This window comes from Orcinus orca, chromosome 1 (genome assembly GCF_937001465.1).
Source record: "Orcinus orca chromosome 1, mOrcOrc1.1, whole genome shotgun sequence".
NCBI lineage: Eukaryota > Metazoa > Chordata > Mammalia > Artiodactyla > Delphinidae > Orcinus > Orcinus orca.
The window spans coordinates 102,573,211-102,599,119 of record NC_064559.1 but is presented as its reverse complement, the minus strand read 5'-3'; the positions used below and the strand labels follow the sequence as shown (position 1 = coordinate 102,599,119).

At 48.7% G+C, this 25,909-nt stretch overlaps 2 long non-coding RNA genes across 10 annotated transcripts in view; one reads left to right on the top strand and one right to left on the bottom strand.

The window, feature by feature from the left end:
- LOC117198522 (uncharacterized) overlaps positions 1–24,968 on the top strand; it is a 67,984-nt gene extending 43,016 nt beyond the window's left edge. Inside the window, exon 2 of the long non-coding RNA XR_007477110.1 lies at positions 24,936–24,968. This is a non-coding gene — a long non-coding RNA (uncharacterized LOC117198522). The remainder of the gene's footprint in view (positions 1–24,935) is intronic.
- The window catches only part of LOC125964257 (uncharacterized), a 161,600-nt gene that overhangs the window by 68,162 nt on the left and 67,529 nt on the right, over positions 1–25,909 (bottom strand). For 2 of the 9 annotated variants that reach the window (XR_007477104.1, XR_007477103.1), the window contains exon 4: positions 16,282–16,365. The exons of 6 other annotated variants lie outside the window; for them this stretch is intronic. This is a non-coding gene — a long non-coding RNA (uncharacterized LOC125964257). Of the gene's footprint in view, positions 1–7,280; positions 7,392–16,281; positions 16,366–25,909 lie in introns of all 9 variants that reach the window. One more of the 9 variants, XR_007477107.1, reaches the window with a different exon arrangement.

Below are 25,909 nucleotides of genomic sequence, written 5' to 3'. Positions count from 1 at the left end.
AAGAGAAAGACAAATACCGTATGCTAACACATATATATGGAATTTAAGGGAAAAAAATGTCATGAAGAACCTAGGGGTAAGCCAGGAGTAAGACAAAGACCTACTGGAGAACGGACTTGAGGATGTAGGGAGGGGGAAGGGTGAGCTGTGACAGGGCGAGAGAGAGGCATGGACATATATACAGTAACAAACGTAAGGTAGATAGCTAGTGGGAAGCAGCCACATGGCACAGGAATATCGGCTCGGTGTTTTGTGACCGCCAGGAGGGTTGGGATAGGGAGGGTGGGAGGGAGGGAGACGCAAGAGGGAAGAGATATGGGAACATATGTATATGTATAACTGATTCACTTTGTTATAAAGCAGAAATTAACACACCATTGTAAAGCAATTATACCCCAATAAAGATGTTAAAAAAAATCATACATCCATCACACACACATATCCACTGTGAATAATTTTTAAAGTCATAGCACCCATTGATTCTCTAGCTTGGGGTTTCTCCTGGGCTATTTTTCTCTCACTGCCCTCCTACATTCCATTCCCTAAATCCTAGTGGTATCAGGGTAACCTGAGTAACCGGTGGTAACCTCAGGCCCACAGGTAATCCAAACTTCTTTCTATTACGTCCACTACACCCATACCTTTCCACCGAATCCTTCTCTCACTAAGAGTCCCCAAATTGAGGTCTTTGCATCTCTTTTTCTGTACCTGTCTCCCATTTCACGTTCTGGGCTACAAGGGAATCACTGAAAATCCACAGAAGTGCCCAAAGGAATCAGAAAGGAACAAAACATAAACTAAATGTGTGAATTATCCCCAACGTAGATCACAGAGCGTGTAGGATTCAGAATACGCTAAAGACAAAAGTTTTAGTTTTAGTTTAGCATTGCTTCCATGCTTGGCTGGTCTCTTCGTCCTCCACCACCATTGTTCATGCCCTCCAGTTAGGCTCCATCCATCTACCTATTTATCCATGACCGATCCATCCATCCCAAGCAGCAATGCATCATCGCATCCTTCGTAAGTACCTGCCCCTCCCTTCGTTTAGAATGTGAGGGATGCTGTGGAAGCACAAACTCGCACACAAGGCTCCAGTATTCTTGGTTTAATCCCCGTGATGAAAGCAAGCTCAGACCGTCAAGACAACAAAAAGCAGTTTGACCGGAAGACGTCTAATTCATGGGCAACTTGGAAGCCACAGATACGTCATTCCTGCCCTCAGAACTCAGAGGAGACAGAGAGAGAACACTGAGGGCTGTTGAGGGGAGGAAGGAGAACTTGGTCATCTGTGTCATAATGACATTCACCACAGGGCTCCCAGAAAATGTCTTTCCACGAAGAACACCGGGAGAAGGGAGGTTCAGAGCAGAAGGACAGCAGGATGTGTGTAAGTAAGCAGCAGTGCGTTCCAGGACTGCGTAGAGCAGCAGCCAATGCTGCGAGTGCTAGTTGTTCCCAGGAGGCCAGTCTTCAACGTCTCAGCTCCTGTCTGTGGTGGAGAGAGCACATAGCCTCTGCAGCCACCTGCACCATTAGACACCACGGAATGCTGGGGGGCGCGTCCAGTTTCCAGACCTATGTGTCCTAAATATTTCCAACAGAGCGTTGCATTCAACACAACTCAACGATGACACACAAAATGAACTCCCTGAAAATGATGAGCTCTTTGAGCCAATTCCCCACCCTCAGATACCTCAGTCTGCACAGGCTCCAAATAGCTCCTCTCCTGCCTCACATACATGACCTTGCCCCAGAACTCTCATTTGGGTTCTTATTCTCTATTTCCTCATCCTCCCCACTCAGCTGATTAAGACAAGGTTGAATTTTGCCTCTCTGGGCTTCACTTAATTTTCTCCTCCACTAATTATCATACTAGGAATGTGTGCACACGGGGTTATGTGTGGACCATCTTGCTGAATTTTCCTTTATCCCGTCATAGTGGGTTTGGATGCCAGATGCATGTCTATGCTGGACTGAATCCAATACTTCCCTAGGCCTCACTTTACTCATGTGTATATTGGGAAAATAATACCTGCAACCTGGGGTTGACGGGGAGGGGTCTTCAATGAGACAATGTAAATTAATAGTAAATAGGATGTAACACATAGTAAATGTTGGATGAATGTTAGCTCCTGCTTTTATTATTATTCTCCACTTCCTGACAGAGCAGCAAGACCCTCCACTTATTACCTCCAACCTGACGACATGGGTTCCACACCGTTAGTCAGAACAAGGTGTGAGGGGCAGGGCGCATCTTGGGGCCAGGACAAGGAAGAGTTGTGTAGACCAAAGCATCCGAGGGGTGTTCACAGGCGGAAATGGTATTTTGTCCAGGGTCTATTCACCACATTGGGTGGTTGCCCTTTTCTTCCACAAACTTCCCTTTGTAACACCTGCCCATGATGATTCCTGCTGTTGAGGCAGTCCTGGGCAGCTCTGGCCCACAGTGACATTTGCCTGTGAAGGTACACTGCCAGCCATGTCTCTTGGAGGCAGACCCTACTCCCAGGAGGAGGCTGATAAGCTGAGGAAGCATGGGAAGGGCATGGTGTGTGCCAAGCACTCACACGCACAGATACCACCATATGGAAGCAGGTCTTGCTCTTCCTATGAGCGGTAGTGGCAAGGTGAAGAGAAGCTCCTTACGTGTTCAGTGTAACAACACCTTGCACATGGTGGAGGTGAGATTCAAACCCTGGTCCTTACCTTTGCAACATGGCAAGTGCTCTGACCGTGCTAGTGGCTAGAAGAAGCATAAAGCGTGGATCCCGTCTTTCCAGAACTTAAAACTCACTGATCCGTTGGGAAGGCAAAGGCAGTACCTTCAAACAGTCACACATTCACACGTGTTTATACAGGGGTACACGTTCATATCAAAGACACACACGGGGTTATTATTCAGAGTAAATACTCCTCGTGTGAAGACTTCCACTGACCATGGAGAATAGAAGATGGAGCAGCGTCCCAGAGGCCCCCGCTGGGCAGGCGTCGTCCTCCCAGCTTCTCCAAACAAAGAAATTCCCTTAGAAGGTAGTATAGTGCAAGAAAAAGAACACACACACATATCCTGGAGCCTGGCAGGGCTGGGTTAAATCCTCTCTTCCCTGCTTTTTCCTTAAGTAACCTTAGCGAACGGAAACTTTTGAAGCTGTAAAATGAAAATAGCTCCGACTTCAAAGCCTGAATTACACACTCGAGCAGAGATTCTGACAGTCAGGGGAGGACTGCCCCTCCCTCATCCTCCCGGGACAAGACCCTTTGAACAGGGAGGGCGTCTCTCAGCCACCCAGATGATGGCAGACACCCTGCCGTGCCCCAGGGGATGCCCAGCTGGCGATGGATTTCAGCAGAGAGGCTCTAGCTCCAGCCACCAGGAGTCCTTTGTCCGGAACCCTGTCTGTTGATGCGGCCGGCCCCAGAGGGTCAGCTCGGCCTTCTCCTGCATATGTGTGCACGGTCCCTGGTCTGGTGTTTATTCACAGATGCCTGGCACAGAAGATACAGTGAGCTTAGCCTAGGCCCAAGTTCTGCTGAAACCTCCTTGGACCCAGTTGTCCCTTCTGCATTTGTTTGTGTGTGTGTGTGTGTATGTTTCTGTGTCTGTGTGTGTCTGTGTGTTTGTATATGAGAGGCAGAGGTTTGGAGGAAGAGAAAGAGTGATGCCAATGAACGTCAGGGAACAATACCATCCCAAGGATAAGCGTTTATTTGTACCTCTGGCTCCTAGAGGAAATGTTCCTATGTCCTCTGTTGGTAGATGCAATACTACATAATGCATGCTTGAGATAGCAGATTCCACACCCAACAAAATCTGTTCTGGGTAGTGAGGGCTTAGTCCAGAAAAGATGGACTGGATGTAACACCCAAACTCATGGATCTTCAGACGTTCACATTTTCTCTAGTAACGCAGGCATTGCTACGGCGACAAGTGGGTTTGAGTTCTTCAGCTCATCCAAGGCAAACCATTGAAAAGTATCTACAGAGTTGGAAGCAGTAGGCGGAGAAGAGGATGTGAAACGGTTTAGGGACCAGGGAGGCTCTGGCCCTCCTTGCTGGCCACCGTCCCCAGGGCCTGGTGTGTTGTGTGAGCTCACTACGTCTTGATGAATTATTAGTTATCCCAGAACACATGCCCCACGTGGCCTTTCCTCTCTGCTACTAGGGACCTGAGGTGAAATCTCTCTCCAAGCCTATCAGGGTTGCCTCTGTCAGAGTGACAACAGGCAGAAGGGGTTCTTCTCCCGGGAAGGGCTGGGTTCCTCTGGGTTTCCTACGGGGCCGAGCCCATGCATAGCCTGCCCTTATGGTGAGTCCCAGAGGAGGCACCATTGATATCGAAGGTTGTCTTCTCATGCTGCAGTGTGAATTCCCAAGATCTAGGGTTACTGTAGTGCTTGCAGCTGAGCTGTGGCTAAATTCCAGGTCTGAGAATGAAACGTGCCGTCCTCAGGACTGGCTTGCCCATTTCCATTTGTGTCAGTCAAGGTCTTAGGACACTGGCGGCAAGTACCGCTACTTGCCTTCAAATGTGGCAACGACCTCCTCCCTAATTCTAAGACTGGGCTTTGCCCCAGCTTTCAGAGCCCAACTACATGGAGCACCCAACCATCACTGAGCCCTTATTCTGTGCCCAACAGTGTGCACATGCTTACACATGTTGTCCAAAATAAGCCTTTCTGCTGACATGCAGTGTGTGGTTATCCTGTGTAGCAGATGAGGAAACTGGTGCGCAAAGATGTAAAGTGCCGAAAGTCACCCAGCTGGTGAAGATCAGAGCCCCAGTCGGAACACTAATTGGGGAACTATTTAAGGTATGTTTCATCCTTTGATGGATGTTGTTTCAACATTTTCATCCTGGTCCCTGCCCGGTGGCATCCCTCTTTGTTCTGGAATCTCTAAGTGGAACGGGAAGGACGCATCAGCCCTTAAGCCCTGGTATTTCAGATTCCAGGAGCCAGAACGGGTGACTCGTCCAGCAGCCCATGCCAGGTCAAAGTTTCTTAGCTCCCCAGCCTCTCCACCTTATGATAATCATTTCCCTGAGAAGCCTGCAGTCTGCGTGACTTATACACCTGTAAGTGAGATACGTACTCTCAACAGTAACCGCCCAGTTTCTGTGAATGAAGACTAATGTTTTGCTGACCAAGAGGCAGCACAGAGAGCTGCAGCCCCATTTGTTGTTTATATTACAGCAGGTGAAAAATCAAAGTGGGTTGCCCAGGTTTGTTTCCAGATCAGGCTGAATGTGGCTCTGAGTCTAGGTTAAGTCAAGGTCCCAACTTTGCTGAGTTTACTGTGTCTCCCCAAGAGCCACTCACCCCTCAGTAGTTGTTTCTCTTACAACAAGGATCGCTGTGCACGCTGATCGGCCCACACCTTCCCGCACCAACCGGAATATCCTGGAACACTACCCTCACCGCTCCGACACCCAGCAGTGTCCTGCATGCTTGCTTAGCACCATCCCAGAAGTCAAGCTTCTAGGGGAAAACATCACGAGTGGGTTTGGAAACACGAGGAAGCCACGGCTCGTAACGTGATGGCGAAATGGGGCCAGGGCTCGCGTGAAGGCACTGTCATCCTCAAGCACCGTCAAACCGAGAGTGAGTTTACCAGCCCAGGAGATGAGTAAAACCTCAAGTTTGAGGAAGGGCAGATACATCCTATTGTGACTGGGGCCTAGCACACCCAATCGTAGGCCACCTCATGGCTTGCAAGAGGGATTTGAGACGTATAAAAGGTGTGCAGTGTTAGAGCATCTCAAAAGCCTCAGCATCTCCACGTTCCAGCCACTGGTGAAATCAGGTATGTCGGGCAAAGGAACGCAGCTCTTGGGAGCTTGGTTCTACCTGGTCCAAAACTCTGCGGGCAGCTGGGGCTTGCGCACTGGCTGGCTGGTCAGAAAGAAAGGCCTCCTGTGGGCACCTCTCTCGTCCGTATCATTTGGGACCCACCTCTCTTGGGCTACAAGTCAACATCTGAAGTGTGTGGGGTGGGGGCTGAGATGGGGGTCCAGGGTGTGACCAGAGTCCTGTCTTGAGGGTCCTGCTGGCGTGTGTGGTGGTGCTGTTGTCGTGGCCAGGAGCTGAGCGGAGCTGATTAGGAGAGGGTAGCACCAACTCTAGGGCAGGGCTGCCCTGAAGGGAAAGGCCAGTGCAGCGAGGGAGGAGAGCTCCTCAGGGAGCAGGGGGCAGAGGCCCAGGGAGCTCAGAGCAGCAAGGACATGAGGAGGTGGTAAAGCGGCCATGTCCTGCTCTGGGAGTCGGGGACCATTGTTCCACCCCCGTGTGCTCAGTGCCTGGGGATCCAGGACTTCCCTCTCTAAGATGTGCATTCTCCTCTACAATTTAGTATCGATCTAAACGGTCGTTTTGTCTCTAGATGAGTCTTTTCTATGAATTCTCTTACAGATTGGTTAGCATGCTCCATTACAATTGTTTGATATTTATATAAAAGGTCAAAATCTTTACAAGAGTACTCAACGTGTTTTGGTTCTCGTGTGTGTGTATGTGTGTGTGTGTGACCACACGAGCACACACACACATATATCTTTACACTCATATTTACCTGTGTATTTACATGTGTTTGTGTGGAGTTTCATATGCTCATTAATCCTTACAACAACTTTAAGAAGAGTACAGAGAAGTTAAGTACCTTGCTCAAAGTCACACAGCTGGTTAATTTTGGAGACAGGACTCACATCCAAGAAAATCATGTTCTAAATTCCACAGTATCTGCTGTGGAAGGATAATACATTTGTCCTCATTGCCCCTGACCTTTCTTCTTATTCTTTCCTTCTCTCTCCTGTCTCTGTCTGTCTGTCTCTCTCTCATTTTTTATATTTTTGTTTTTTCTACCCCTCTCCATTACTCTTCTCCTTTCACCCTTTTTTCCTCTCTTTCTTCTTTCCTTCCTTCCTTCTATATTTCTTTATTTGTCTCAATTAAAACCTTGCTATGGCTTACAAACTGTAGCTACAATTTATACTGACTCACATCATTGCAGACACACACACACACGTTTAATCGTTGAAGACACCAGGCAAAGGTTGAAACGGCACAGGTTTGAACGAGGCAAGTGGTTCTCCTGGGTTGAGTGTCTCTAAGGTTCTAGAGTTCCTCACTTCAGTGTCTTTTCCATTGCAGTGCACATCCAGACCAGAATGTATCATCCAAAGCAGAAGCTGTGCTGCCCGCTACCAAAGGATTGCTGCCCTCCATCCCAGCCATGCTGCACCCCACCAAAGTATTGCTGCCCCGCACCAAAGTATTGCTGTCCCCCACCTCAGCAGTACTGTCCCCCTCCGCGGCAATGCTGCCCCCCAGTAAAGTACTGTTTCCCCCCACCAAAACACTGCTAAACTCCACCTCAGCACAGCAAGCAGCCTTGCCAACCTCCACCCAAGGGCAAGGAGCCCTCTATCCCAAAGTGCCCAGCCCCTCAGCAGTGCCACAAGTCCAAGCAGAAGTAAACCGCAGGCATGGACCAGAGGCCAAGCTCCCTGCAGAACAGAGAACATGAAGCCAACTCCCCTCTCTCATCCAGCTAGCTGTCAGCACCGCTCACCCCCGGCTTCTGGAAGCAGCCACATTTGTGGAAAAGCCAGCACCAAGATGGCAGCTTCCTGGATCAACATTTCTTATGAATTAGCAGCTGCAATTTCCATTTAGCAAAGGATCCGGTTCTAAACCGTCTAATCTTCTTTGCAGACTTGTATACTTCGCCCTTTTGGCTTCTTGGAAACTTAAGCAACATGCCCGACCATCCTTTCCTAGCACACTTGGTCTCTGCTCCAGTTTTTCAAACAATTAAACACAATTTCGCTGCCATGAATGTGTCGGTTTGATTATTTCGTCATCTTACAGTCGTTAACTCCTGCAGATTTTGTATCCTGCTGCCTAAATATGAGCCCTAGGAGGGCTGGGGATGTGGGTGCAGGTTGAGCAGAAGGCATGGGGAGATGCACTTCTGAGCTGAAGGACATTTTCCATGGTCCTGCCAGGGTGAGGAGGAGAGATGGGCACTTCAGCCGCATGGAGACACATCCCCCCATACTTGCAAAATGAGAACAGCCTTTGGACCCAAGGGAGATGATACCCGTCTCGAAAACGGAGGCACAGAAAGAGTAAGGGAAACCCAGCCAGGAGCTCAAGAGTAGAGTAGAGGCAAATAAATGGAAATTCAGAGAATACTCCAAGGGCATGTGGGTGAAAATGAATTGAGAACCCGGCCTCAAAAACTCTCCCACTGGTAAAGGAAAAGACGAGATTTTGTTCAAGCTAACAAAATGTGTAAGAGACAGTCTATGTAAAAATCATATATCATGGGAGAAAATATTTGCAAATGAAGCAACTGACAAAGGATTAATTTCCAAAATTTACAAGCAGCTCATGCAGCTCAGTAACAAAAAACCAAACAACCCAGTCCAAAAATGGGCAGAAGACCTAAATAGACATTTCTCCAAAGAAGATATACAGACTGCCAACAAACACATGAAAGAATGCTCAACATCATTAAAAATTAAAGAAATGCAAATCAAAACTTCAATGAGATATCATCTCACAGCAGTCAGAATGGCCATCCTCAAAAAATCTAGAAACAATAAATGCTGGAGAGGGTGTGGAGGAAAGGGAACACTCTTGCACTGCTGGTGGGAATGTGAATTGGTTCAGCCACTATGGAGAACAGTATGGAGGTTCCTTAAAAAACTACAAATAGAACTACCATATGACCCAGCAATCCCACTACTGGGCATATACCCTGAGAAAACCAAAATTCAAAAAGAGTCATGTACCAAAATGTTCATTGCAGCTCTATTTACAATAGCCCGGAGATGGAAACAACCTAAGTGCCCATCATCGGATGAATGGATAAAGGAGATGTGGCACATATATACAATGGAATATTACTCAGCCATAAAAAGAAATGAAATTGAGCTATCTGTAATGAGGTGGATAGACCTAGAGTCTGTCATACAGAGTGAAGTAAGTCAGAAAGAGAAAGACAAATACCGTATGCTAACACATATATATGGAATTTAAGGGGAAAAAATGTCATGAAGAACCTAGGGGTAAGCCAGGAGTAAGACACAGACCTACCGGAGAACGGACTTGAGGATATGGGGAGGGGGAAGGGTGAGCTGTGACAGGGCGAGAGAGAGGCATGGACATATATACAGTAACAAATGTAAGGTAGATAGCTAGTGGGAAGCAGCCACATGGCACAGGAATATCGGCTCGGTGTTTTGTGACCGCCAGGAGGGGTGGGATAGGGAGGGTGGGAGGGAGGGAGATGCAAGAGGGAAGAGATATGGGAACATATGTATATGTATAGCTGATTCACTTTGTTATAAAGCAGAAACTAACACACCATTGTAAAGCAATTATACCACAATAAAGATGTTAAAAAAAAATCATACATCCATCACACACACGTATCCACTGTGAATAATTTTTAAAGTCATAGCACCCATTGATTCTCTAGCTTGGGGTTTCTCCTGGGCTATTTTTCTCTCACTGCCCTCTTACTTTCCATTCCCTAACTCCTTGCGGTATCAGGGTAACCTGAGTAAACGGTGGTAACCTCAGGCCCACAGGTAATCCAAACTTCTTTCTATTACGTCCACTACACCCATACCTTTCCACCGAATCCTTCTCTCACTAAGAGTCCCCACATTGAGGTCTTTGCCTCTCTTTTCCTGTACCCGTCTCCCATTTCACGTTTCTGGGCTACAAGGGAATCACTGAAAATCCACAGAAGTGCCCAAAGGAATCAGAAAGGAACAAAACATAAACTAAATTTGTGAATTATCCCCAACATAGATAGCAGATTTGTAGAATTCAGAATACGCTAAAGACAAAAGGTTTAGTTTTAATTTAGCATTGCTTCCATGCTTGGCTGGTCTCTTCGTCCTCCACCACCACTGTTCATGCTCTCCAGTTAGGCTCCATACATCCACCTATTTATCCATCACCGATCCATCCATCCCAAGCAGCAATGCATCATCGCATCCTTCGTAAGTACCTGCCCCTCCCTTCGTTTAGAATGTCAGGGATGCTGTGGAAGCACAAACTCGCACACAAGGCTCCAGTATTCTTGGTTTACTCCCCGTGATGAAAGCAAGCTCAGACCGTCAAGACAACAAAAAGCAGTTTGACCGGAAGACGTCTAATTCATGGGCAACTTGGAAGCCACAGATACGTCATTCCTGCCCTCAGAACTCAGAGGAGACAGAGAGAGAACACTGAGGGCTGTTGAGGGGAGGAAGGAGAACTTGGTCATCTGTGTCATAATGACATTCACCACAGGGCTCCCAGAAAATGGCTTTCCACGAAGAACACCGGGAGAAGGGAGGTTCAGAGCAGAAGGACAGCGGGATGTGTGTAAGTAAGCAGCAGTGTGTTCCAGGACTGCGTAGAGCAGTAGCCAATGCTGCGAGTGCTAGTTGTTCCCAGGAGGCCAGTCTTCAACATCTCAGCTCCTGTCCGTGGTGGAGAGAGCACATAGCCTCTGCAGCACCTGCACCATTTGACACCACGGAATGCTGGGGGGCGCGTCCAGTTTCCAGACCTATGTGTCGTAAATATTTCCAACAGAGCGTTGCATTCAACAGAACTCAACGATGACACACAAAATGAACTCCCTGAAAATGATGAGCTCTTTGAGCCAATTCCCCATCCTCAGATACCTCAGTCCGCACAGGCTCAAAGTAGCTCCTCTCCTGCCTCACATACATGACCTTGCCCCAGAACTCTCATTTGGTTTCTTATTCTCTATTTCCTCACCCTCCCTCCCTCAGCTGATTAAGACAAGGTTGAATTTTGCCTCTCTGGGCTTCACTTAATTTTCTCCTCCACTAATTATCACACTAGGATTGTGTGCACACGGGGTTATGTGTGGACCATCTTGCGGAATTTTCCTTTATCCCGTCATAGTGGGTTTGGATGCCAGATGCATGTCTATGATGGACTGAATCCAATACTTCCCTAGGCCTCACTTTACTCATGTGTATAGTGGGCAGAATAATACCTGCAACCTGGGGTTGACGGGGAGGGGTCTTCAATGAGACAATGTAAATAAATAGTAAGTAGGATGTAACACATAGTAAATGTTGGATGAATGTTAGCTCTTGCTTTTATTATTATTCTCCACTTCCTGACAGAGAAGCAAGACCCTCCACTTATTACCACCAACCTGACGACATGGGTTCCACACCTTTAGTAAGAACAAGGTGTGAGGGGCAGGGCACATCTTGGGGCCAGGACAAGGAAGAGTTGTGTAGACCAAAGCATCCGAGGGGTGTTCACAGGCGGAAATGGTATTTTGTCTAGGGCCTATTCGCCACATTGTGTGGTTGCCCTTTTCTTCCACAAACTTCCCTTTGTAACACCTGCCCATGATGATTCCTCCTGTTGAGGCAGTCCTGGGCAGCTCTGGCCCACAGTGACATTTGCCTATCAAGGTACACCGCCGGCCATGTCTTTTGGAGGCAGACCCTACTCCCAGGAGGAGGCTGATAAGCTGAGGAAGCATGGAAAGGGCATGGTGTGTGCCAAGCACTCACACACACAGATACCACAATATGGAAGCAGGTCTTGCTCTTCCTATGAGAGGTAGTGGCAAGGTGAAGTGAAGCTCCTTACGTGTTCAGTGTAACAACACCTTGCACATGGTGGAGGTGAGATTCAAACCCTGGTCCTTATCTTTGCAACATGGCAAGTGCTCTGACTGTGCTAGTGGCTAGAAGAAGCATAAAGCGTGGATCCTGTCTTTCCAGAACTTAAAACTCACTGACCCGTTGGGAAGGCAAAGACAGTACCTTCAAACAGTCACACATTCACACGTGCTTATACAGGGGTACACGTTCATATCAAAGACACACACGGGGTTATTATTCAGAGTAAATACTCCTCGTGTGAAGACTTCCACTGACCATGGAGAACAGAAGATGGAGCAGCGTCCCAGAGGCCCCCGCTGGGCAGGCGTCGTCCTCCCAGCTTCTCCAAACAAAGAAATTCCCTAGAAGGTAGTATAGTGCAAGAAGAAGAACACACACACATATCCGGGAGCCTGGCAGGGCTGGGTTTAATCCTCTCTTCCCTACTTTTTACTTAAGTAACCTTAGCGAATAGAAACTTTCGAAGCTGTAAAATGAAAATAGCTCCGACTTCAAGGCCTGAATTAGAAACTCGAGCAGAGATTGTGACAGTCAGGGGAGGACTGCCCCTCCCTCATCCTCCCGGGACAAGACCCCTTGAACAGGGAGGGCGTCTCTCAGCTGCCCAGATGATGGCACACACCCTGCCGTGCCCCAGGGGATGCCCAGCTGGCGATGGATTTCAGCAGAGAGGCTCTAGCTCCAGCCACCAGGAGTCCTTTGTCCGGAACCCTGTCTGTTGATGCGGCCGGCCCCAGAGGTTCAGCTCGGCCTTCCCCTGCATATGTGTGCACGGGCCCCGGCCTGGTGTTCATTCACAGATGCCTGGCACAGTAGATACAGTGGGCTGAGCCTGTGGCCAGGTTCTGCTGTGACCTCCTTGGTCCCAATTGTCCCTTCTGCCTTCTGTATGTGTGTGTGTGTGTGTGTGTGTGTGTGTTTCTGTGTCTGTGTGTGTCTGTGTGTTTGTATATGAGAGTCAGAGGTTTGGAGGAAGACAAAGAGTGATGCCAATGAATGTCAGGGAACAATACCATTCCAAGGATAAGCGTTTAGTTGTACCTGTGGCTCCTAGAGGACATGTTCCTATGTTCTCTGTTGGTAGATGCAATACTACATAACGCATGCTTGAGATAGCAGACTCCACACCCAACAAAATCTGTTCTGGGTAGTGAGGGCTTAGGCCAGAAAAGATGGACTGGATGTAACACCCAAACTCATGGATCTTCAGACGTTCACATTTTCTCTAGTAACGCAGGCATTGCTACGGCTACAAGTGGGTTTGAGTTCTTCAGCTCATCCAAGGCAAACCATTGAAAAGTATCTACAGAGTTGGAAGCAGTAGGCGGAGAAGAGGATGTGAAACGGTTTAGGGACCAGGGAGGCTCTGGCCCTCCTTGCTGGCCACCGTCCCCAGGGCCTGGTGTGTTGTGTGAGCTCACTATGTCTTGATGAATTATTAGTTATCCCAGAACACATGCCCCACGTGGCCTTTCCTCTCTGCTACTAGGGACCTGAGCTGAAATCTCTCTCCAAGCCTATCAGGGTTGCTTCTGTCAGAGTGACAACAGGCGGAAGGGGTTCTTCTCCCGGGAAGGCCTGGGATCCTCTGGGTTTCCTTCGGGGCCGAGCCCATGCATAGCCTGCCCTTACGGTGAGTCCCAGAGGAGGCACCATCGATATCCAAGGCTGTCTTCTCATGCTGCAGTGTGAATTCCCAAGATGTAGGGTTACTGTAGTGCTTGCAGCTGAGCTGTGGCTAAGTTCCAGGTCTGAGAATGAAACGTGCCGTCCTCAGGCCTGGCTTGCCCATTTCCATTTGTGTCAGTCAAGGTCTTAGGACACTGGCGGCAAGTACCGCTACTTGCCTTCAAATGTGGCAACGACCTCCTCCCTACTTCTAAGAGTGGGCTTTGCCCCAGCTTTCAGAGCCCGACTCCACGGAGCACCCAACCATCGTTGAGCCCTTATTCTGTGCCCAACAGTGTACACACGCTTACGCATGTTGTCCAAAATAAGCCTTTCAACTGACATGCAGTATGCGGTTATCCTGTGTAGCAGATGAGGAAACTGGTGCTCACAGATGTATAGTGCCCAAAGTCACCCAGCTGGTGAAGATCAGAGCCCCAGTCGGAACACTAATTGGGGAATTATTTAATGTATGTTTCATCCTTTGATGGATGTTGTTTCAACATTTTCATCCTGGTCCCTGCCCTGTGGCATCCTTCTTTGTTCTGGAATCTCTAAGTGGAACGGGAAGGATGCATCAGCCCTTAAGCCCTGGGATTTCAGATTCCACGAGCCAGAACGGGTGACTCGTCCAGCAGCCCATGCCAGGTCAAAGTTTCTTAGCTCCCCAGCCTCTGCAACTTATGATAATCATTTCCCTGAGAAGCCTGCAGTCTGCGTGACTTATACACCTGTAAGTGAGATACGTACTCTCAACAGTAACCGCCCAGTTTCTGTGAATGAAGACTAATGTTTTGCTGAGCAAGAGGCAGCACAGAGAGCTGCAGCCCCATTTGTTGTTTATATTACAGCAGGTGAAAAATCAAAGTGGGTTGCCCAGGTTTGTTTCCAGATGAGGCTGAATGTGGCTCTGAGTCTAGGTTAAGTCAAGGTCCCAACTTTGCTGAGTTTACTGTGTCTCCCCAAGAGCCACTCACCCCTCAGTAGTTGTTTCTCTTACAACAAGGATCGCTGTGCACGCTGATCGGCCCACACCTTCCCGCACCAACCGGAATATCCTGGAACACTACCCTCACCGCTCCGACACCCAGCAGTGTCCTGCATGCTTGCTTAGCACCATCCCAGAAGTCAAGCTTCTAGGGGAAAACATCACGAGTGGGTTTGGAAACACGAGGAAGCCACGGCTCGTAACGTGATGGCGAAATGGGGCCAGGGCTCGCGTGAAGGCACTGTCATCCTCAAGCACCGTCAAACCGAGAGTGAGTTTACCGCCCAGGAGATGAGTAAAACCTCAAGTTTGAGGAAGGGCAGATACATCCTATTGTGACTGGGGCCTAGCACGCCCCAATCGTAGGCCACCTCATGGCTTGCAAGAGGGATTTGAGACGTATAAAAGGTGTGCAGTCTTAGAGCATCTCAAAAGCCTCAGCTTCTCCACGTTCCAGCCACTGGTGAAATCAGGTATGTCGGGCAAAGGAACGCAGCTCTTGGGAGCTTGGTTCTACCTGGTCCAAAACTCTGCGGGCAGCTGGGGCTTGCGCACTGGCTGGCTGGTCAGAAAGAAAGGCCTTGTGTGGGCACCTCTCTCGTCCGTATCATTGGGGACCCACCTCTCTTGGGCTACAAGTCAACATCTGAAGTGTGTGGGGTGGGGGCTGAGATGGGGGTCCAGGGTGTGACCAGAGTCCTGTCTTGAGGGTCCTGCTGGCGTGTGTGGTGGCGCTGTTGTCGTGGCCAGGAGATGAGCGGAGCTGATTAGGAGAGGGTAGCACCAACTCTAGGGCAGGGCTGCCCTGAAGGGAAAGGCCAGTGCAGCGAGGGAGGAGAGCTCCTCAGGGAGCAGGGGGCAGAGGCCCAGGGAGCTCAGAGCAGCAAGGACATGAGGAGGTGGTAAAGCGGCCATGTCCTGCTCTGGGAGTCGGGGACCATTGTTCCACCCCCGTGTGCTCAGTGCCTGGGGATCCAGGACTTCCCTCTCTAAGATGTGCATTCTCCCCTAGAATTTAGTATCGATCTAAACGGTCGTTTTGTCTCTAGATGAGTCTTTTCTATGAATTCTCTTACAGAGTGGTTAGCATGCTCCATTACAATTGTCTGATATTTATATAAAAGGTCAAAATCTTTACAAGAGTACTCAACGTGTTTTGGTTCTCGTGTGTGTGTATGTGTGTGTGTGTGACCACGCGAGCACACACACACATATATCTTTACACTCATATTTACCTGTGTATTTACATGTGTTTGTGTGGAGTTTCATATGCTCATTAATCCTTACAACAACTTTAAGAAGAGTACAGAGAAGTTAAGTACCTTGCTCAAAGTCACACAGCTGGTTAATTTTGGAGACAGGACTCACATCCAAGAAAATCATGTTCTAAATTCCACAGTATCTGCTGTGGAAGGATAATACATTTGTCCTCATTGCCCCTGACCTTTCTTCTTATTCTTTCCTTCTCTCTCCTGTCTCTGTCTTTCTGTCTCTCTCTCATTTTTTATATTTTTGTTTTTTCTACCCCTCTCCATTACTCTTCTCCTTTCACCCTTTTTTCCTCTCTTTCTTCTTTCCTTCCTTCCTTCTATATTTCTTTATTTGTCTCAATTAAAACCTTGCTATGGCTTACAAACTGTAGCTACAATTTATACTGACTCACATCATTGCAGACACACACACACACGTTTAATCGGTGAAGACACCAGGCAAAGGTTGAAACGGCACAGGTTTGAACGAGGCAAGTGGTTCTCCTGGGTTGAGTGTCTCTAAGGTTCTAGAGTTCCTCACTTCAGTGTCTTTTCCATTGCAGTGCACATCCAGACCAGAATGTATCATCCAAAGCAGAAGCTGTGCTGCCCGCTACCAAAGGATTGCTGCCCTCCATCCCAGCCATGCTGCACCCCACCAAAGTATTGCTGCCCCGCACCAAAGTATTGCTGTCCCCCACCTCAGCAGTACTGTCCCCCTCCGCGGCAATGCTGCCCCCCAGTAAAGTACTGTTTCCCCCCACCAAAACACTGCTAAACTCCACCTAAGCACAGCAAGCAGCCTTGCCAACCTCCACCCAAGGGCAAGGAGCCCTCTATCCCAAAGTGCCCAGCCCCTCAGCAGTGCCACAAGTCCAAGCAGAAGTAAACCCCAGGCATGGGCCAGAGGCCAAGCTCCCTGCAGAACAGAGAACATGAAGCCAACTCCCCTCTCTCAGCCAGCTAGCTGTCAGCACCGCTCAGCCCCGGCTTCTGGAAGCAGCCACAATTGTGGAAAAGGCAGCACCAAGATGGCAGCTTCCTGGATCAACATTTCTTATGAATTAGCAGCTGCAATTTCCATTTAGCAAAGGATCCGGTTCTAAACCGTCTAATCTTCTTTGCAGACTTGTATACTTCGCCCTTTTGGCTGCTTGGAAACTTAAGCAACATGCCCGACCATCCTTTCCTAGCACACTTGGTCTCTGCTCCAGTTTTTCAAACAATTAAACACAATTTCGCTGCCATGAATGTGTCGGTTTGATTATTTCGTCATCTTACAGTTGTTAACTCCTGCAGATTTTGTATCCTGCTGCCTAAATATGAGCCCTAGGAGGGCTGGGCATGTGGGTGCAGGTTGAGCAAAAGGCATGGGGAGATGCACTTCTGAGCTGAAGGACATTTTCCTTGGTCCTGCCAGGGTGAGGAGGAGAGATGGGCACTTCAGCCGCATGGAGACACATCCCCCCATAATTGCAAAATGAGAACAGCCTTTGGACAGTGGGGAGATGATTCCCGTCTCGAAAATGGAGGCCCAAAAAGAGTAAGGGAAACTCAGCCAGGAGCTAAAGAGTAGAGCATAGGCAAATAAAGGGAAATTCAGAGAATACTCTAGGGGCATGTGGGTGAAAATGAATTGAGGACCGGGCCTCAAAATCTCTACTACTGGTAAAAGTAAATGTGATTTTGTTCAAGCTACCAAAATGTGTAAGTAGGAGACAGTCTATGTAAAAATCATACATCCATCACACACACATATCCGCTGTCAATATTTTTTTTGTTTTTTTTTTTCTGTACGCGGGCCTGTCACTGATGTGGCCTTTCCCGTTGCGGAGCACAGGCTCTGGACGCGCAGGCTCAGTGGCCATGGCTCACGGGCCCAGCCGTTCCGCGGCATGTGCGATCTTCCCGGACCGGGGCACGAACCCGCGTCCCCTGCATCGGCAGGCGGACTCTCAACCACTGCGCCACCAGGGAAGCCCCATTGTCAAGAGATTTTAAAGTCATAGCACCCATTGATTCTCTAACTTGGGGTTTCTCCTGGGCTATTTTTCTCTCACTGCCCTCTTACTTTCCATTCCCTAAATCCTTGCAGTATCAGGGTAACCTGAGTAACCAGTGGTAACCTCAGTCCCACAGGTAAACCAAACTTCTTCTTTCTATTACGTCCACTACACCCATACCTTTCCACCGAATCCTTCTCTCACTAAGAGTCCCCAAATTGAGGTCTCTGCATCTCTTTTCCTGTACCTGTCTCCCATTTCACATTTCTGGACTACACGGGAATCACTGAAAATCCACAGAAGTACCCAAAGGAATCAGAAAGGAACAAAACATAAACTAAATGTGTGAATTACCCCCAACATAGATCACAGAGCATGTAGAATTCAGAATACGGTAAAGACAAAAGTTTTAGTTTAGCATTGCTTCCATGGTTGGCTGGTGTCTTCGTCCTCCACCACCTCTGTTCATGCCCTTCAGCGACGCTCCATCCATCTACCTGTTTACCCATCACCAATCCATCCATCCCAAGCAGCAATGCATCATCGCATCCTTCGTAAGTACCTGCCCCTCCCTTTGTTTAGAATGTGATGGATGCTGTGGAAGCACAAACGCACACACAAGCCTCCAGTCCTTTTGGTTTAATCCCCGTAAGGAAAGCAAGCTCAGACCGTCAAGACAACAAAACACAGTTTGACCGGAAGACGTCTAATTCATGGACCACTTGGAAGCCCCAGATATGTCATTCCTGCCCTCAGAATTCAGAGGAGACAGAGAGAGAACACTGAGGGCTGTTGAGGGGAGGAAGGAGAACTTGGCCATCTGTGTCATAATGACATCCACCACATTGCTCCCAGAAAATGTCTTTCCAGGAAGAACACCGGGAGAAGGGAGGTTCAGAGTGGAAAGACATCGGGATGTGTGTAAGTAAGCAGCAGTGCGTTCCAGGACTGCGTAGAGCAGCAGCCAATGCTGCGAGTGCTAGTTGTTCCCAGGAGGCCAGTCTTCAACGTCTCAGCCCCTGTCCGTGGTGGAGAGAGCACATAGCCTGTGCAGCCACCTTCACCATTTGACACCACAGAAAGCTGGGGGGCGCGTCCAGTTTCCAGACCTATGTGTCCTAAATATTTGCAACAGAGCGTTGCATTCAACAGAACTCAACGATGACATACAAAATGAATTGAAAAGCTGTAGACACCTTAAGTGGACTCCCTGAAAATGATGAGCTCTTTGAGCCAATTCCCCATCCTCAGATACCTCAGTCCGCACAGGCTCAAAGTAGCTCCTCTCCTGCCTCACATACATGACCTTGCCCCAGAACTCTCATTTGGTTTCTTATTCTCTATTTCCTCACCCTCCCTCCCTCAGCTGATTAAGACAAGGTTGAATTTTGCCTCTCTGGGCTTCACTTAATTTTCTCCTCCACTAATTATCACACTAGGATTGTGTGCACACGGGGTTATGTGTGGACCATCTTGCGGAATTTTCCTTTATCCCGTCATAGTGGGTTTGGATGCCAGATGCATGTCTATGCTGGACTGAATCCAATACTTCCCTAGGCCTCACTTTACTCATGTGTATAGTGGGCAGAATAATACCTGCAACCTGGGGTTGACGGGGAGGGGTCTTCAATGAGACAATGTAAATAAATAGTAAGTAGGATGTAACACATAGTAAATGTTGGATGAATGTTAGCTCTTGCTTTTATTATTATTCTCCACTTCCTGACAGAGCAGCAAGACCCTCCACTTATTACCACCAACCTGACGACATGGGTTCCACACCTTTAGTAAGAACAAGGTGTGAGGGGCAGGGCACATCTTGGGGCCAGGACAAGGAAGAGTTGTGTAGACCAAAGCATCCGAGGGGTGTCCACAGGCGGAAATGGTATTTTGTCCAGGGCCTATTCGCCACATTGTGTGGTTGCCCTTTTCTTCCACAAACTTCCCTTTGTAACACCTGCCCATGATGATTCCTGCTGTTGAGGCAGTCCTGGGCAGCTCTGGCCCACAGTGACATTTGCCTATCAAGGTACACCGCCGGCCATGTCTTTTGGAGGCAGACCCTACTCCCAGGAGGAGGCTGATAAGCTGAGGAAGCATGGAAAGGGCATGGTGTGTGCCAAGCACTCACACACACAGATACCACAATATGGAAGCAGGTCTTGCTCTTCCTATGAGAGGTAGTGGCAAGGTGAAGTGAAGCTCCTTACGTGTTCAGTGTAACAACACCTTGCACATGGTGGAGGTGAGATTCAAACCCTGGTCCTTATCTTTGCAACATGGCAAGTGCTCTGACCGTGCTAGTGGCTAGAAGAAGCATAAAGCGTGGATCCTGTCTTTCCAGAACTTAAAACTCACTGACCCGTTGGGAAGGCAAAGACAGTACCTTCAAACAGTCACACATTCACACGTGCTTATACAGGGGTACACGTTCATATCAAAGACACACACGGGGTTGTTATTCAGAGTAAATACTCCTCGTGTGAAGACTTCCACTGACCATGGAGAACAGAAGATGGAGCAGCGTCCCAGAGGCCCCCGCTGGGCAGGCGTCGTCCTCCCAGCTTCTCCAAACAAAGAAATTCCCTAGAAGGTAGTATAGTGCAAGAAGAAGAACACACACACATATCCGGGAGCCTGGCAGGGCTGGGTTTAATCCTCTCTTCCCTACTTTTTACTTGAGTAACCTTAGCGAATAGAAACTTTCGAAGCTGTAAAATGAAAATAGCTCCGACTTCAAGGCCTGAATTAGAAACTCGAGCAGAGATTGTGACAGTCAGGGGAGGACTGCCCCTCCCTCATCCTCCCGGGACAAGACCCCTTGAACAGGGAGGGCGTCTCTCAGCTGCCCAGATGATGGCACACACCCTGCCGTGCCCCAGGGGATGCCCAGCTGGCGATGGATTTCAGCAGAGAGGCTCTAGCTCCAGCCACCAGGAGTCCTTTGTCCGGAACCCTGTCTGTTGATGCGGCCGGCCCCAGAGGTTCAGCTCGGCCTTCCCCTGCATATGTGTGCACGGGCCCCAGCCTGGTGTTCATTCACAGATGCCTGGCACAGTAGATACAGTGGGCTGAGCCTGTGGCCAGGTTCTGCTGTGACCTCCTTGGTCCCAATTGTCCCTTCTGCCTTCTGTTTGTGTGTGTGTGTGTGTTTCTGTGTCTGTGTGTGTCTGTGTGTTTGTATATGAGAGTCAGAGGTTTGGAGGAAGACACAGAGTGATGCTAATGAATGTCAGGGAACAATACCATTCCAAGGATAAGCGTTTAGTTGTACCTGTGGCTCCTAGAGGACATGTTCCTATGTCCTCTGTTGGTAGATGCAATACTACGTAATGCATGCTTGAGATAGCAGATTACACACCCAACAAAATCTGTTCTGGGTAGTGAGGGCTTAGGCCAGAAAAGATGGACTGGATGTAACACCCAAACTCATGGATCTTCAGACGTTCACATTTTCTCTAGTAACGCAGGCATTGCTACGGCGACAAGTGGGTTTGAGTTCTTCAGCTCATCCAAGGCAAACCATTGAAAAGTATCTACAGAGTTGGAAGCAGTAGGCGGAGAAGAGGATGTGAAACGGTTTAGGGACCAGGGAGGCTCTGGCCCTCCTTGCTGGCCACCGTCCCCAGGGCCTGGTGTGTTGTGTGAGCTCACTACGTCTTGATGAATTATTAGTTATCCCAGAACACATGCCCCACGTGGCCTTTCCTCTCTGCTACTAGGGACCTGAGCTGAAATCTCTCTCCAAGCCTATCAGGGTTGCTTCTGTCAGAGTGACAACAGGAGGAAGGGGTTCTTCTCCCGGGAAGGCCTGGGATCCTCTGGGTTTCCTTCGGGGCCGAGCCCATGCATAGCCTGCCCTTACGGTGAGTCCCAGAGGAGGCACCATCGATATCCAAGGCTGTCTTCTCATGCTGCAGTGTGAATTCCCAAGATGTAGGGTTACTGTAGTGCTTGCAGCTGAGCTGTGGCTAAGTTCCAGGTCTGAGAATGAAACGTGCCGTCCTCATGCCTGGCTTGCCCATTTCCATTTCTGTCAGTCAAGGTCTTAGGACACTGACGGCAAGTACCGCTACTTGCCTTCAAATGTGGCAACGACCTCCTCCCTAATCCTAACACTGGGCTTTGCCCCAGCTTTCAGAGCCGACTCCACGGAGCACCCAACCATCGTTGAACCCTTATTCTGTGCCCAACAGTGTGCACATGCTTACACATGTTGTCCAAAATAAGCCTTTCAGCTGACTTGCAGTGTGTGGTTATCCTGTGTAGCAGATGAGGAAACTGGTGCGCAAAGATGTAAAGTGCCCAAAGTCACCCAGCTGGTGAAGATCAGAGCCCCAGTCGGAACACTAATTGGGGAACTATTTAAGGTATGTTTCATCCTTTGATGGATGTTGTTTCAACATTTTCATCCTGGTCCGTGCCCTGTAGCATCCTTCTTTGTTCTGGAATCTCTAAGTGGAACGGGAAGGACGCATCAGCCCTTAAGCACTGGGATTTCAGATTCCAGGAGCCAGAACGGGTGACTCGTCCAGCAGCCCATGCCAGGTCAAAGTTTCTTAGCTCCCCAGCCTCTCCACGTTATGATAATCATTTCCTGAGAAGCCTGCAGTCTGCGTGACTTATACACCTGTAAGTGAGATACGTACTCTCAACAGTAACCGCCCAGTTTCTGTGAATGAAGACTAATGTTTTGCTGACCAAGAGGCAGCACAGAGAGCTGCAGCCCCATTTGTTGTTTATATTACAGCAGGTGAAAAATCAAAGTGGGTTGCCCAGGTTTGTTTCCAGATGAGGCTGAATGTGGCTCTGAGTCTAGGTTAAGTCAAGGTCCCAACTTTGCTGAGTTTACTGTGTCTCCCCAAGAGCCACTCACCCCTCAGTAGTTGTTTCTCTTACAACAAGGATCGCTGTGCACGCTGATCGGCCCACACCTTCCCGCACCAACCGGAATATCCTGGAACACTACCCTCACCGCTCCGACACCCAGCAGTGTCCTGCATGCTTGCTTAGCACCATCCCAGAAGTCAAGCTTCTAGGGGAAAACATCACGAGTGGGTTTGGAAACACGAGGAAGCCACGGCTCGTAACGTGATGGCGAAATGGGGCCAGGGCTCGCGTGAAGGCACTGTCATCCTCAAGCACCGTCAAACCGAGAGTGAGTTTACCAGCCCAGGAGATGAGTAAAACCTCAAGTTTGAGGAAGGGCAGATACATCCTATTGTGACTGGGGCCTAGCACACCCCAATCGTAGGCCACCTCATGGCTTGCAAGAGGGATTTGAGACGTATAAAAGGTGTGCAGTCTTAGAGCATCTCAAAAGCCTCAGCTTCTCCACGTTCCAGCCACTGGTGAAATCAGGTATGTCGGGCAAAGGAACGCAGCTCTTGGGAGCTTGGTTCTACCTGGTCCAAAACTCTGCGGGCAGCTGGGGCTTGCGCACTGGCTGGCTGGTCAGAAAGAAAGGACTTGTGTGGGCACCTCTCTCGTCCGTATCATTTGGGACCCACCTCTCTTGGGCTACAAGTCAACATCTGAAGTGTGTGGGGTGGGGGCTGAGATGGGGGTCCAGGGTGTGACCAGAGTCCTGTCTTGAGGGTCCTGCTGGCGTGTGTGGTGGCACTGTTGTCGTGGCCAGGAGATGAGCGGAGCTGATTAGGAGAGGGTAGCACCAACTCTAGGGCAGGGCTGCCCTGAAGGGAAAGGCCAGTGCAGCGAGGGAGGAGAGCTCCTCAGGGAGCAGGGGGCAGAGGCCCAGGGAGCTCAGAGCAGCAAGGACATGAGGAGGTGGTAAAGCGGCCATGTCCTGCTCTGGGAGTCGGGGACCATTGTTCCACCCCCGTGTGCTCAGTGCCTGGGGATCCATGACTTCCCTCTCTAAGATGTGCATTCTCCTCTACAATTTAGTATCGATCTAAACGGTCGTTTTGTCTCTAGATGAGTCTTTTCTATGAATTCTCTTACAGAGTGGTTAACAAGCTCCATTACAATTGTTTGATATTTATATAAAAGGTCAAAATCTTTACAAGAGTACTCAACGTGTTTTGGTTCTCGTGTGTGTGTATGTGTGTGTGTGTGACCACGCGAGCACACACACACATATATCTTTACACTCATATTTACCTGTGTATTTACATGTGTTTGTGTGGAGTTTCATATGCTCATTAATCCTTACAACAACTTTAAGAAGAGTACAGAGAAGTTAAGTACCTTGCTCAAAGTCACACAGCTGGTTAATTTTGGAGACAGGACTCACATCCAAGAAAATCATGTTCTAAATTCCACAGTATCTGCTGTGGAAGGATAATACATTTGTCCTCATTGCCCCTGACCTTCCTTCTTATTCTTTCCTTCTCTCTCCTGTCTCTGTCTGTCTGTCTCTCTCTCATTTTTTTATCTTTGTTTTTCCTAGCCCTCTCCATTACTCTTCTCCTTTCCCCCCTTTTTCCCTGTCTTCCATCTTTCTTTCTTTCCTTCTATATTTGTTTATTTGTCTCAATTAAAACCTTGCTATGGTTTACAAACTATAGCTACAATTTATACTGACTCACCTCATTGCACACACACAGATGCACATTTAATCGGTGAAGGCACTAGGCAAAGGTTGAAACGGCACAGGTTTGAACGAGGCAAGTGGTTCTCCTGGGTTGAGTGTCTCTAAGGTTCTAGAGTTCCTCACTTCAGTGTCTTTCCCATTGCAGTGAACATCCAGACCAGAATGTATCATCCAAAGCAGAAGCTGTGCTGCCCACTACAAAAGGATTGCTGCCCTCCATCCCAGCAATGCTGCACCCCACCAAAATATTGCTGCCCCTCACCAAAATATTGCTGTCTCCCACCTCAGCAGTACTCTCCCCCTCCACGGCAATGCTGCCCCCCAGTAAAGTACTGTTTTCCCCCACCAAAACACTGCTAAACTCCACCTCAGCACAGCAAGCAGCCTTGCCAACCTCCACCCAAGGGCAAGGAGCCCTCTATCCCAAAGTGCTCAGACCCACAGCAGTGCCAGAAGTCCAAGCATAAGTAAACCGCAGGCATGGGCCAGAGGCCAAGCTCCCTGCAGAACAGAGAACATGAAGCCAACTCCCCTCTCTCAGCCAGCTAGCTGTCAGCACCGCTCACCCCCGGCTTCTGGAAGCAGCCACACTTGTGGAAAAGGCAGCATCAAAATGGCAGCTTCCTGGATCAACATTTCTTATGAATTAGAAGCTGCAATTTCCATTTAGAAAAGGATCCGGTTCTAAACCTTCTAATCTTCGTTGCTGACTTGTATACTTCACCCTTTTGGCTGCTTGGAAGCTTAAGCACCATGCCCGACCACCCTTTCCTAGCACACTTCGTCTCTGCTCCAGTTTTTCAAACAATTAAACACAACTCCGCTGCCATGAATGTGTCGGTTTGATTATTTCGTCATCTTACAGTTGTTAACTCCTGCAGATTTTGTATCCTGCTGCCTAAATATGAGCCCTAGGAAGGCTTGGCATGTGGGTGCAGGTAGAGCAGAAGGCATGGGGAGATGCACTTCTGAGCTGAAGGACATTTTCCTTGGTCTTGCCAGGGTGAGGAGGAGAGATGGGCACCTCAGCCACATGGAGACACATCCCCCCATACTTTCAAAATGAGAATAGCCTTTGGGTACTGGGGAGATGATGCCCGTCTCGAAAACGGAGGCACAGAAAGAGTAAGGGAAACCCAGCCAGGAGCTAAAGAGTAGAGTAGAGGCAAATAAATGGAAATTCAGAGAGTACTCCAAGGGCATGTGGGTGAAAATGAATTGAGGACCGGGCCTCAAAAACTCTCCCACTGGCAAAGGAAAAGACGAGATTTTGTTCAATCTAACAAAATGTGTAAGAGACAGTCTATGTAAAAATCATATATCATGGGAGAAAATATTTGCAAATGAAGCAACTGAGAAAGGATTAATTTCCAAAATTTACAAGCAGATCATGCAGCTCAGTAACAAAAAAACAAACAACCCAGTCCCAAAATGGGCAGAAGATCTAAATAGACATTTCTCCAAAGAAGATATACAGACTGCCAACAAACACATGAAAGAATGCTCAACATCATTAATAATTAGAGAAATGCAAATCAAAACTTCATTGAGATATCGCCTCACAGCAGTCAGAATGGCCATCCTCAAAAAATCTAGAAACAATAAATGCTGGAGAGGGTGTGGAGGAAAGGGAACACTCTTGCACTGCTGGTGGGAATGTGAATTGGTTCAGCCACTATGGAGAACAGTATGGAGGTTCCTTAAAAAACTACAAATAGAACTACCATATGACCCAGCAATCCCACTGCTGGGCATATACCCTGAGAAAAC